General features: G+C 51.5%; 1 protein-coding gene across 1 annotated transcript in view; it reads left to right on the top strand.

Annotated features, from left to right (window-relative positions):
• The first annotated feature begins 206 nt into the window (after positions 1 to 206).
• The window catches only part of NUTF2 (nuclear transport factor 2), a 36,669-nt gene continuing 23,485 nt past the window's right edge, over positions 207 to 13,390 (top strand). Inside the window, exon 1 of the mRNA XM_038740040.1 lies at positions 207 to 300. The gene's annotated coding sequence lies outside the window, so the exon portion shown is untranslated. The remainder of the gene's footprint in view (positions 301 to 13,390) is intronic.

Consider the following 13,390-nt stretch of genomic DNA (forward strand, 5'->3'; position numbering starts at 1 on the left):
CCCTTGAGATCCAGTCGGGTCCGGATCCCCTGCTCTGTTCGTTCCCCGCCTAGAGAGCAGCCTGTGAGCGGGCCGCGAAAACGTGGCTCCCCGGGAACTGTAGTCCTCGCTCGGCGCCACGGCCTAGGGGGCGAGCGGCGGGCGGACTACATTTCCCAGAGTGCAGAGGGGCGCGGCGGGAGAGGGAAGGGCGGGGCGGGGGAGGAGAGGGCGAGAGAGACTGTTCGGCCGGGACCGCGCTCGGTTGCCGCCGCCGCTGCCGTAGCCGTAGCTGGAGCCGCCATAGTGCTAGCCGCTCGGGTGAGTGTGGGGTGATGCCCCCTGGGCTGCCGCGAGTCGGGGCCGATCGCCTCCAGGGGCGGGGGTCGGGGAGGACCGGACTGGCCCGCCCGCCCCCCGCCCACAGCCCCGGCGCCCTCTCTTGCTTTCCCGCTCGGCCGGCCGTGGGGCCGGGGGCGGCCTGGGCCCCCACCCCGGCACGTGGGCCGTGAGCTCGCGCCCCGATGGGTGTGCCGGGCCGGGGCCCTTGACCCGGCTCGGACCCCCTTTTCCTCGTCCCGAATCTCGGGGCCCCAGGTAGAAGGAGGGGATGCCGGGGGCCTTCGGGGTGGCCCCCAGGTTTGGGGGCGGGGAGGCGGAGGCCTTAAGGGCGGCGTAGAGCGGGGCCTGGACGGGTAGGGCGGCTCCGAGGATTCGGCGGGGAGATTTGCCCCTCGTGCGCGGCCCCTTTTTCGCGGGGAATTTCTCTCCAGTGAGACGGACCAGGCAGCGCCTGTTCCTTTTCCTCTGGCTGGGCTGGTCCCAGCGCACGTTGTCTCGCCCTTGCCGGAGAGCCGGGCGCCCCCTTATTCGGTTATGTGTATTGCAGGCCCCGGCCTCCCCGACCCTAACCCGTACCGATGCCCGCGCTCGCCCCCTTCGAGTTTCCAATTCGCCGCCCGACCCCATCCGATTGACGGGACTGTAGCTGCCGTGCGATAGTTGTTTTTTTTTTTTTTGATAATGGCATTTATTAAGCGCTTACTATGTGCAGAGCACTGTTCTAAGCGCTGGTAGTTAGGACGGTCTTTCGCCCCTCTGGGCGAAGTTGTGTTTAATTTATGAGGTTTACTTCGCGGCCCACAAGGCTGGAGCCACAATCGCCCGTCGTCTGCATCTGTTCGTCTTCCCCATTAGTTTCTTGAGGAGCGGGATGGCGCCTTACGTTTTGTGTGCCCCCCAGTACAATACCCTGCACCCGGGCACTCGGGGAATACCGTCGGTGGTGGTGATCTCGGTCCGGAGACCGAGCGAGTACCTTCACCTCAACCGAAGTCCCTTAAGGTTAGGGGAGAAGCCTGCTGGACGACTCCGAGATCAATCTCTTGCTATTCCGAACTGGTTTTTCCGATGATCCCGAGCAGCAGTCCCCAGATCTTGGGGGCGAGAGGCCCCACGAGGCACGTTGTATCGGCTAGGTTCGTTTTTAAAAATGAAAAACCAGAGGGGCAAATTGGGGAGGAACGTAGTTTCCCCCCCAAATTCGGGGGGGAAAAAGCGTGGCCCGTGGGGTTTGGGCCTGGGGCCAAGAAATCAACCTTTAAATCTCCTGGGTTGCAGCAGAAGTCATTCGGGACATCCTCTGCAGTGTCTTGTGAAAGGGATCCCCAGCCCAGGACCAGTAAATGAAGTGCTGATTTTCTTGATTTTTAACTCCGTGTAAAGCCTTGCATGACAATGAGCTGATCGATTTCATTTCTTTTCCAGAAGGGCCTTAGATTCATTGGTAGCTGTTCTCTTATCACAGCAGTCAGTCAGTCGGTTGATATTTATCTAGTGCCTATTGTGTGCAGAGCACTGTAAGCACTTGGGAGAGAATGCCGTGGAGTTAGTACTCAGATTCCTGCCCTTGAGGGACGTACAGTCTAGTGGGGGGAGGGAGACAGACTCTAAAATAATTTAAAGGTGGAGAGAAGGAAAGAAGCGTTTAGGTGTTTAGCCGTGCTACCCCATTTCCCCAGTGGAAAAAGCACTGGGCTAAGGGACACAGGCCATGGTCCTAACTCTGCCACTTTGCCTGCTGGTTGACTGTTGGCGAGTCACTTTAGTAGTAAGGTAGGTTTAGGAGTCATCCGCATAGAGGTGCTAATTAAAATCAAGGGAGTGAGTGAGAGCTAGAGAAGAGAAGGGCATCCAGAAGGGAGCCCTGAGGGACCCTCCCAAGCGGGTGGGGGCATGAGATGGAGGAAGAACCCGTGAAAGAGGCTGAGAAGGAGCTGCCAGAAAGGTGAGAGAAGAACTAGGAGAGAACTGGGTCCACAAAACCGAGGTTAGATAGTGTTTTCCCCAGAAGGGAGTGGTCTGCCGGGTCAAAGGCAGCCAAGAGAGGTCCAGAAGGATTAAGATAAAGTCCTGTAGGTTTGTCAAGGAGGTGCTCTTTGGGGACTTAGGGGAGGGCAGTTTCAGTTAAATGAAGAGAGCAGAAACCAAAAAAACTACTTATTTTTGTTGATACTTAAATCTAGACATGGCCTCTGGGAGGGATTGGGTTGGATCGGATCAATCAGTCAATCAATCGTATTGAGCGCTTACTGTGTGCAGAGCACTGTACTAAGCGCGTGGGAAGTACAAGTTGGCAACATATAGAGACAGTCCCTACCCAACAGTGGGCTCACAGTCTAGAAGGGGGAGACAGAGAACAAAACCAACTATATTAACAAAATAAAATAAATAGAATAGATATGTACAAGTAAAATAAGTAAATAAATAGAGTAATAAATATGTAAAAACATATATACATATATACAGGTGCTGTGGGGAAGGGAAGGAGGTAAGACGGGGGATGGAGAGGGGGACGAGGGAGAGAGGAAGGAGGGGGTTCAGTCTGGGAAGGCCTCCTGGAGGAGGTGAGCTCTCAGTAGGGCCTTGAAGGGAGGAAGAGAGCTAGCTTGGCAGATGGGCAGAGGGAGGGCGTTCCAGGCCAGGGGGATGACGTGGGCCGAGGGTCGGTGGCGGGACAGGCGAGAGCAAGGCACGGTGAGGAGATTAGTGGCAGAGGAGCGGAGGGTGCCGGCTGGGCTGGAGAAGGAGAGAAGGGAGGTGAAGTAGGAGGGGGCGAGGTGATGGACAGCCTTGAAGCCGAGGGGGAGGAGTTTCTGCCTGATGCGCAGACTGATTGGTAGCCACTGGAGATTTTTGAGGAGGGGAGTAACATGCCCAGAGCATTTCTGGACAAAGACAATCCGGGCAGCAGCATGAAGTATGGACTGAAGTGGAGAGAGACACGAGGATGGGAGATCAGAGAGGAGGCTGATGCAGTAGTCCAGACGGGTTAGGATGAGAGCTTGAACGAGCAGGGTAGCGGTTTGGATGGAGAGGAAAGGGCGGATCTTGGCAATGTTGCGGAGCTGAGACAGGCAGGTTTTGGTGATGGCTTGGATGTGAGGGGTGAACGAGAGAGCGGACTCGAGGATGACACCAAGGTTGCGGGCTTGTGAGACGGGAAGGATGGTAGTGCCGTCAACAGTGATGGGAATGTCAGGGAGAGGGCAGGGTTTGGGAGGGAAGACAAGGAGTTCAGTCTTGGATATGTTGAGTTTTAGGTGGCGGGCAGACATCCAGATGGAGATGTCCTGAAGGCAGGAGGAGATGTGAGCCTGGAGGGAGGGGGAGAGAGCAGGGGCAGAGATGTAGATCTGGGTGTCATCAGCGTAGAGATGATAGTTGAAGCCGTGGGAGCGAATGAGGTCACCAAGGGAGTGAGTGTAGATCGAGAGCAGAAGGGGACCAAGAACTGAAACTTGGGGTACCCCCACAGTAAGGGGATGGGAGGGGGAAGAGGAGCCTGCAAAAGAGACTGAGAATGAACGACCAGAGCGATGAGGAGAACCAGGAGAGGACAGAGTCTGAAGCCAAGGTTGGGTAGCGTGTTGAGGAGAAGGGGGTGGTCCACAGTGTCAAAGGCAGCTGAGAGGTCGAGGAGGATTAGGATAGAGTATGAGCCTCTGGATTTGGCAAGCAGGAGGTCATTGGTGACCTTTGAGAGGGCAGTTTCCGTGGAATGTAGGGAACGGAAGCCAGACTGGAGGGGGTCGAGGAGAGAGTTGGTGTTGAGGAATTCGAGGCAGCACGTGTAGATGACTCGTTCAAGGAGTTTGGAAAGGAATGGTAGGAGGGAGATGGGGCGATAACTAGAAGGTGAGGTGAGTACTGCATTTGCTGTTGGCACTAAAACTTAGGGATTTGATAGGCACCCTTGCTAGAGGACAGACTCATGACAGGCAAGTCTGGCTTTATTAGGGTTATACTGCTGAGAATTTGGTCAAATCGCTTAGCCTCCATTCGCTAAGTAGCTATTAGGCTCTTAGCCCCTCCATACATCACAGGGATCTGGTGAGTCAAATAGTGTTCGAATGAAAGAAAAGGAAGAATTTTCCATTCCTCAGAAGAAAAGAAAGAAACGATTAGTGTTGATATCATTGCTTCTCACCATCTAATGATTAAAAACTTGGGTAACCAAACAGCATTGGGCAATTGCCCGTCCAAGATATTCAAATCCAATTTTATTCAGTTATCTGGACTTTCAATGATTTGAACAAGCCGTAGTCCTACTTAGTTCAGATAATTTCCTTTTTCTTGCTCTGCGGTCACAGCCAAGGCAAATGTAACATTTGACCCTCCCTTTGCGTAAAAATCTTTTTTCTTCTGCTCCCTTGAAGAGTGTGGTGAGTTTCCTGGTACATGAATGCATGCTTATTTGATTGCATCAGGCCAGTAAACACAAAGTAAATTGCAAGTACATTTGCAAAAGAGCCCAGAGAAAGCACAAAGGAACTTGCCGAGCATTTTACCTCAGCACCCCATATCTTGGGGTTTGGTTTTACTCTTTTTAATGTTAGTTTTTGGCAGGTGGGACCTGGTGTGTTTTGTGCTGCCTATCAGTCCATCAGTGGTATTTATTGAGTACCTATTGTGTGCACAGCACACTGTACTAAGCACTTTTGGACATGTCACCCTGCTGAGTGCTTCAGAAAAGTACTTTTAGCTTTCCAAACTGCTCAAGTCTCCGTTTGCGAAGAGCACTAAAACACGCACCTCTCTGGATCGAGCCAAGAGTGAGTTGAACTCTTGAGTTGGAGAAGGGCTTTCCCAACGGGTGTGGGGAAGCTATGATGAAGTCCTGATACCTCAGACTTCCTGTTGTAATTGGTGTATGTTTTTTTCAATCAGTGGGATTCGTTAAGCAGTTAGCTTATGTGTTCAGGGCGCTGTACTAAGCGCTTGGGGACTACAGTACAATAGAGCAGGTAGACAGCATCCCTGCCCTCAAGGGGCTTACAGCCATTAAACTAATTTACAAATGGATAGGCACATAAGTGCTTTGGGGCTGGGGAAGGATGAGTATCAAAATGCTTAAGGGGAGCAGACCCAATTGCACAGGTGACACAGACTGGAGGTCTGGACAGGGAAGTGAGGGCTTAGTTGGCTGGAACTGTGTCTGGAGGATCAGAATTTCATGTTCTTCGTGATCCAGAGTCCACGGCATACCCGAAGCCACAGCAACGGCTGCCGCGGCCTCCAGCCTTCCTCAGATTTTGTGGAGGCCCCGTGCCACAGGTGCTGTTCTCCTTCCCCCTGGGGTGAGGGAAAGCAGGACGGTGTGGGGTCTCCTCCATGGTGCAGAGGGGAGCCGGTGCCAGTTTCTGGGGAGGCAGCGTGGGTGGCATACAGAGTGGGCCAGAGGGCAGGCGGAGCGTTCCTCGGTCGTGGTGGTGCGGGGGTGCTGAGGACGGGCAGGTTGGCAAGGCTGCAGTTACCGGGTATTTAGCTCGGCAGGAGGTGAAGAGGGTCTGAAGAGGTAGAGCAGGGGCTTTTCTGCCCAGTCCCTTGCGCGCAGAGAATGCCGGGGGCAGACAGAGTGTTCCTCAGTTGCAGCGAGAGGGCGGAGGGCGCGCAGGGTGGGCATTTCACTCAACGTCGCTGCTGTGTTTTTCACCCAGATCTTGGTCAGGATAGGCTGTCCTCTTGTCCCATTCCTGTGTGGGGGCACTAGGTCGATGGGGGATTCTCCTGGAACACGGTGAGCTTCGACCTCTGCACACAGTAAGCGCTCAGTAAATACGATTGACTGAATGAATGAACCCCTGCTCCCTTTCCAGTCCCAAGAGCTGGAACCCGCAGCCGGGATCTCTTCTGCGGGTCTTTCTGCATGGGGGAGACCCGGCCTGATCGTAGCTTCCGCACTGGGCTCTCAGCCGCCTTCCTGTCCCGGGAAACTAAACCCCCTGCCCGCCAGCCTGGAGGGGAGCGGCTCAGGACTGGCTCCATCTTGGGGCGAAGGGAGCGGATCGGGGACTGGGAGTCTTGGTCTCTGCAGTAGTAGTACTTCCCAAGCGCTTAGTACAGTGCTCTGCACGCAGTAAGCGCTCAATAAATACGATTGATTGACTGATTGCAGTGCCTGGGCCAAACCCCCATTACGCCGGGGCTGGGCTGGGAGGGAGGTAAGGAAAATTAAGATGGAAAGTGGGAGGTGAGAGGGTTGGGGAGGGACTGGGGTTGGTCCAACGCCCCTGCAGAGGTCCATGCCTGTCGAACAGGGAGGGCCCCCGGAGCCTCTGCCCCTCCCGACCTGACCCCCCCCCCCCCGTGACTCTCCACCTCCACTCTCCGGGCCAAATCTCCATGCTGCAGGAGGCCCCCCCCCCCCCGGCTAGGGTTTTCCGCTGTTTGAAAGAAGTGGCAAACATTGAGGTGCAGACTTCTCTTTCAAAAAATAGTTTTGTTTTCTCCACAGGTAACCCAGCTAATGTAAAGAGATCTGTTTCAGTCCCTTTCTCACCAGGGAAGGACCAAGCCCTCAGACGTGGGCCACCTGAGTGATCAGTACTTAGAAGAGTGGTGTACTACACTTACTACCCTCCACCATAAAGCCCCCCACTAATCTTATAGCCTGTTTACTGAAAATAATCCTGGATCACTTGAAGTCGCTATAATGATTGGAAAAGTAGAACCATTTTTGTCATCTTTGTTTTCTTGTTTAAATTGCCATACTCCGCAGTCCTTTACCATAGCAACCATAGAGAAGCAGCACGGGCCTGGGAGTCAGTCAGAGGGACCTGGGTTCTAATCCTGGTACTGCCACTTGTCAGCTGTGTAACCTTGAGCAAGTCACTTAACTTCTCTGTGCCTGTTACTTCATCCGTACATTGAGGATTAAGACTGTGAGCCCCATGTGGGACGGGGACTGCAGACCACGCGATTAGCGTGTATCTACCCCAGCGCTTAGAATAGTGCCTGGCACGTAGTAAGCACTTACATGCCATTAAAAAACTCAGAAAGATGAAATTTTGCCCTGCTTTTCTTTGCTATCCTTTCATTTGAGGTCTGTCCCATTTTCTCCTCCTCTCACGCCCCCCCTGCCGCAACACACACCTCCATTCCCTCCTGAAAGTTTCAAGTTCTTGAAAGCCACCTCCTGGTTTTTGTTTCATTCATCTTTTCTACTCTCCAATACTCTGGGCTCTGTACGTTGGTCTGTCACTGCTCTTTGCTCGTACACTGTGCTTCGTTTTCGTAGGTTTCAGAGAGGCTTAGGTAAATTCGTGGACGAGAAGGAACCCATTATAGACTAGAGAGTTAGGGAGGGAAATGAAAGCATTAGTGATAGTAAGTGATGCATCCCTTACTGAGGATGGATGACAAGAAGGACATCGTATTGCCTGGGGCTCTTGCTTAACATGCTGCCTCACAGTTTCTAAAGGCCTTGTATGTGCCCCCATTCAAGGTTAAACTCCTTGAGACAGGGACTGAGCATAGTGTAGCGCACCAAGTGAGCGCTCAATAAATGCCATCATGACTATTAGCACTATCGGGAGCAACGAGGACATTGACCAGAACCCATCAATGTAGAGAGACTAGCTTGAGCCTCCCGTACTTTATTCTGGGGTTACTTTCTGAGAATGGCCATCATCAGATGACTCCGTGTCAAGTGAAGTTGGTTTTATGTAAGAAATGGCATGGGATCCAGGTTCCATTCCAATTGGAATTTTGGCCTGAAAAGGGTCTTCATAAAAGTAGGTTTCCTTTATATGTGCTCTGACCTGTATATGCCAAGGTTGCCCCTCATGGCATGAGATGAACTGCATGACAATAAACTGTCTTTGTTAAATGACTTGGATTTTCTAGTTTGGAACACTTTCTCCTTTGTAATTATTGTATTAGAAAACAAAGGCAAATCTGTATAATATCATGTCCTTAAAATTAATGTTAATTTAGTTGATGACGTCTAGTGACAATGGAACTCCCTGGAATATATATATATATACCTGTATATATGTATATATGTTTGTACATATTTATTACTCTATTGTACTTGTACATATCTATTCTATTTATTTTATTTTGTTAATACGTTTGGTTTTGTTCTCTGTCTCCCCCTTCTAGACTGTGAGCCCACTGTTGGGTAGGGACTGTCTCTATATGTTGCCAACTTGTACTTCCCAAGCGCTTAGTATAGTGCTCTGCACACAGTAAACGCTCAATAAATACGATTGATTGATTGATTGATTGGAACTTCCTCCCTGTCCATATACTCCAGACCACCAATCCCCCCACCTTTAAAGCCTTATTAAGGTCACATCCTGCCCGCTGTTGGGTAGGGACCGTCTCTATATGTTGCCAATTTGTACTTCCCAAGCGCTTAGTACAGTGCTCTGCACACAGTAAGCACTCAATAAATATGATTGAATGAATGAATGGCATGCCCAAATCTATTTCAGGGTAGCGCAATGGGAACCCAAAGCAGATAAAGGGGATTCTTTCTATTGGGTCGGGATCTTGTCCCTTACCTAACATCAGGAACTAAAGCTCAGAGTATTTGTGGCACCACGGAGGGCAAGCCTAGGCTTTTGAAGTCACTGAGGGCTCCAGACAAGGTGGGTATATGTGAACACCCCCCTCCTCCTACCTTCCGCACCTCTCCACCCTCTTACTTTCTGTACTTTTCACGGGTAAAATTGTGGGATGGGGAAACCTACCCTTGGGGGTGGTTGACAGTGTCAGGGCTCTACCATAGGGCCTGTAAACCTGACAGGGAACTCAACTTGGGGCGAGTTTAATTGTCTTTGGGAGCAGTCCTTGGAGAATATTTTTTGGGTGTGTTTAGCGGCAGGTTAAGTCGTCAGAGGAAATGACTCTGAATTTTTCTATTGTTCCTTTCCCAAGAAGCAGGGCCTCTTAGAAGGCTATCTCAGGGATTCCTAGGTGGATGATGAATATTCTAGTCCCCCTTTTATGAGAGTGTGGAGAGGGAACCCGGAGGAGCAGCCATTTGCCCACTGCCCCAGGGAAAACAACTGGAGGTCCAAAGTTGGTATATTTGTCCAGGTCTGATTGACGCTGCCTTTAGGGGTGCTTTCTTTAACTAGCTTTCTTGGCCTAGGTATAATTAAGTGTGGGGCTCTGACTGCCAGGGTGCCCAGACCATTGCAAAATCCTATGCATGTTACAGTTCCTGATGGGGAAAAAGATCCTCACAACCCCCCACTGAGGGCATTGGGAACCGAGCTGTGCGGCTGTCAGTCATCGTGCCATAGGATTCAACAAAAGAAGGGTAAAATCTGGATGGTAGAAGTGAGTGTCAAAGATCTACACGACGTCTTTTGGCACGCATCTCTTCACTCCTGCAATAAAAAGAAAACAAAACCACCCTTCAGTGGCAACCCACCTCCCTCCACATCAAGCAGAGATTCCTGACCGTTGGCTCCCATCAACTCTCTCCTTACATATCTATTCTCGTCACTGCTCTACTCCCCAGCTCGGGCTCTCTTGGCTCTTCCCAAACTAATCTTCTTCCCCAACCTCATTTTCTACTCCCAACTCTGCCCCCTTGCTCATGTACTTTCCCCTGTCGGGAACTCCTCTTCCCCTGCCAATTCCACCAGACCATCTCCCTCCCCATCTTCCGGGAATTTCATCTCTTCCAGGAAGTATTCCCCAATTAATTTCCACCACCCCAGGTCATCTAAATCGCACCAGCCACGCTTTGCATTTATGTATATGTATGGAGCTGCGTAATCTACTCAGTCATCTTGCCCTACTTTTGCTCTCACAAGTTGTATCTTTGCTTTTTCCTCCTGCTTCCACTATTTGTAAATAATTTGTAGGAGTAATAATGGTGTTTATTAAGTGCTTACCATGTGCAAAGCATTGCCTCCCCTGTTAGGTTGCCAGATCCTTGGGGTTAGGGACCTGGTTTTCTACTTCTAATGGCCTCTCCCAAGCACTTAGTGCAGGGCTCGGCACATGGTAAGGTGCTCAATAAATGCAACTGAAGGTGATAAGAACTTCTTGTTGGTAATAATGGAGCCGACGAACTCAAAAGGACTTCAGCCAGGAAATAGTGACCGCTCGAGGTCAGCCCTCCATGTCCCCCAATTGATCTCGGCCTTCAAACTTTTTTCTCCGGCTCGCTGCTGCCGTCTGGGAGGGGAATACCCATGACCATCATGGGCTCTATTAAATGAATCCAATTTCAAGACTATGCTCCCCCACCCCCCCCCGAGGGCTAAATTCTGGTAGTTCGTCCCAGCAGGGCTAAACTTAGCTCTCAGGTGAGGATCCAAAGGTAGAGCCTTGCCTTGCTCCAGGTCACCCAGCCAATCAGTGGTCAAAAGGGGATCAGATGGAGCTTTTGCGTCCTTCTGGAGGAATTAAGCTGCGGGGTACCTACTGTGGAAAGGTAAGAAAAAGAAAATTAAGTGAAAGCTTCTTTGTATTCTTGGATGGGTTTCTTTGACTAAGCAACCGGTGTAACAGTTTGGCATTTTCCTGGGCGTGGTTTTGCTCAGCATCACCCTGGGCTTCAAGGCTCTCCATCACCTCGCCCCCTCCTACCTCACCTCCCTTCTCTCCTTCTACTGCCCAGCCCGCACCCTCTGCTCCTCCACCACTAATCTCCTCACTGTACCTCGCTCTCGCCTGTCCCGCCATCGACCCCTGGCCCACGTCATCCCCCGGGCCTGGAATGCCCTCCCTCTGCCCATCCGCCAAGCTAGCTCTCTTCCTCCCTTCAAGGCCCTGCTGAGAGCTCACCTCCTCCAGGAGGCCTTCCCAGACTGAGCCCCTTCTTTCCTCTCCCCCTCGTCCCCCTCTCCATCCCCCCGTCTTACCTCCTTCCCTTCCCCACAGCACCTGTATATATGTATATATGGTTGTACATATTTATTACTCTATTTATTTATTTATTTATTTATTTATTTTACTTGTACATTTCTATCCTACTTATTTTATTTTGTTGGTATGTTTGGTTCTGTTCTCTGCTTCCCCCTTTTAGACTGTGAGCCCACTTTTGGGTAGGGACTGTCTCTATGTGATGCCAATTTGTACTTCCCAAGTGCTTAGTACAGTGCTCTGCACATAGTAAGCGCTCAATAAATACGATTGATTGATTGATTGATTGATCATCTCCTAGAAAGCTCTGGTCTCCTCTGGGTTGATTTGACCCTCTGGATTATTGATGTGTTTGCTGATTTCACTGCAGATCTGAGTGAGTGATTAGGGTGCTGGTTCCTGAATTGCAGGTTACAGACTCCTGGGGCAACTGAGGACTTTGGTAGCGGGCCAGAGTTGTTTTGAACTAGTTCTACCATGTTTCCGTAAACACAGTGTGTGGTAAGCAATGCCAGTAATCCTGTGGAAGGAAGTAAAGGAGGGGAGGCGGGTGCTCGTGGAAAGCCTGAATCCTCTATCCCTTGTCTGTGCTTTCTACCTGCCTCCAAGTTCTCAGATGGAAAATATCCAAATTACTCCATGCGCTCCTAAATGTGAAAGGCAGATTTAGAGCTCAAAGGATTGTAGGGCACTCTTGAGGCCTGTCATAGGTCAGGGACATAAGTCACCTCCACTTGCCCTACAGGTGCTTCTAGAGTTATGGCTGACTTTGCAGTCAATTTAACCACATATTTTAAAGCATACAGACTTTTTAAAATAGCCTCCACCATCCTCATCATCATAAGCGTGGTGTTTGTTCGGTGCTTACTGTTTCCAAGCACCGTACTAACCCGGGGGTAGGTGTAAAATAATCACGTTGGACACAGTCCCCTACTCACGTGAGGCTCACAGCCTAAGGGAGAGGGAGGACAGGTATTTCATCCCGATTTTGCAGGAGGAAACTGAGGCCCTGCAAAATCAAGTGACTTGCCAAAGTCTCTTTCTATGGGCTCTTTCTATGAGACCATGCTGCTTCCCATCTTTTTGTCTTTTTTTTCTTTTCCTTTTTTATCTCAGCATTCAGTTGAGGAGAACTCTGAAAAGAAAGATTCCAATCCAGATTGGGTGTTGCAGCGGGGTTGTCATTAAACAGGTTTAAAAGTCCTGCTTGGTCAGGTTGCTGAACTGTTCTTCTAAGGGAAGGTTAGGGATGTGGAAGGAAAAATTAGGAGATCAGATGATAATACATCCCCTATTAGGATAATTGCCAAGGAGGGTAAACCAGCAGTGTTTTTTCCAAGCATTGTGTTGCCACTGTTAGGGACGGAATATTGGGCCGGGTGGATAATTGATCTGACCCAGTAATGCACGAGTGGCCAAGCCTCATGAACCGGAGTCACAAAACAACAGTGTAACGTGGCCAAGAGCCAGAGGTGATAAGTGGCCGAGAGAAAGCGTTCCAGGGGCCGTGGGAGGTGGGAAGTGGCAGCCGTTGGCTACTCACTAAGGACCAGCCTGTCGGAATCACAACACACCTCACGTCGGGCTGGGGGCAGCAGCGGTTGGTGGGGAGGCGTGTTGTCGCCTGGTGGCCCAGCCACCGCTGCCTCGCTCAGGAAGAATCTTCCCGTGGCTCACAAGCTGACATGGGTGGGGTGGCGGTGCCGGCACGTGGACCTGGGGGCGGTTGCTGCCTTCCTGGTGAAGCAAGGCGTCATGGTGACAAACGCGGATGAGCTTCAAATGGGATGGTGGCAGCAACCACACCCCTGCCCGTCTCCCGCCACTGTCTCCGTGTGGTGGCTACAGTTGCTGACCGGATCCCCCTTCTTCTGACTCGTCGAGGCCGGCGGGAGGTGGGGTGGGGACGGCTGGTGTTTATTTGTCCTCAGTTTGCCCGCATGGCCTCTTTAAATCATTCCTCCCTGTTCAGGGTTCCCTGGGGCCAACCTCCTATCCACCTTGTCACTTTAGAGACAGCTGGAAGGGGGGCCAGGCGCCACATCCCGCCGTGGCTCAGGCCCACATGGGCAGGTGGGAGCACGGCCACCGAAAGGGCTCGCTGTAGCCTGCCGCCGCGGCGAAAAGGAAGCCACCGAAGCAACTGAAGAGGAGGTGCAGTTTGGCCACCCACCCCCCGCAGTAATGGTTTTCCTTACGTTCCTCCGAGCCCTATCTAAATCTGGCTAAGGTGCAGTCT

This window comes from Tachyglossus aculeatus, chromosome X1, assembly GCF_015852505.1.
Source record: "Tachyglossus aculeatus isolate mTacAcu1 chromosome X1, mTacAcu1.pri, whole genome shotgun sequence".
In the NCBI taxonomy this organism is placed as follows: domain Eukaryota; kingdom Metazoa; phylum Chordata; class Mammalia; order Monotremata; family Tachyglossidae; genus Tachyglossus; species Tachyglossus aculeatus.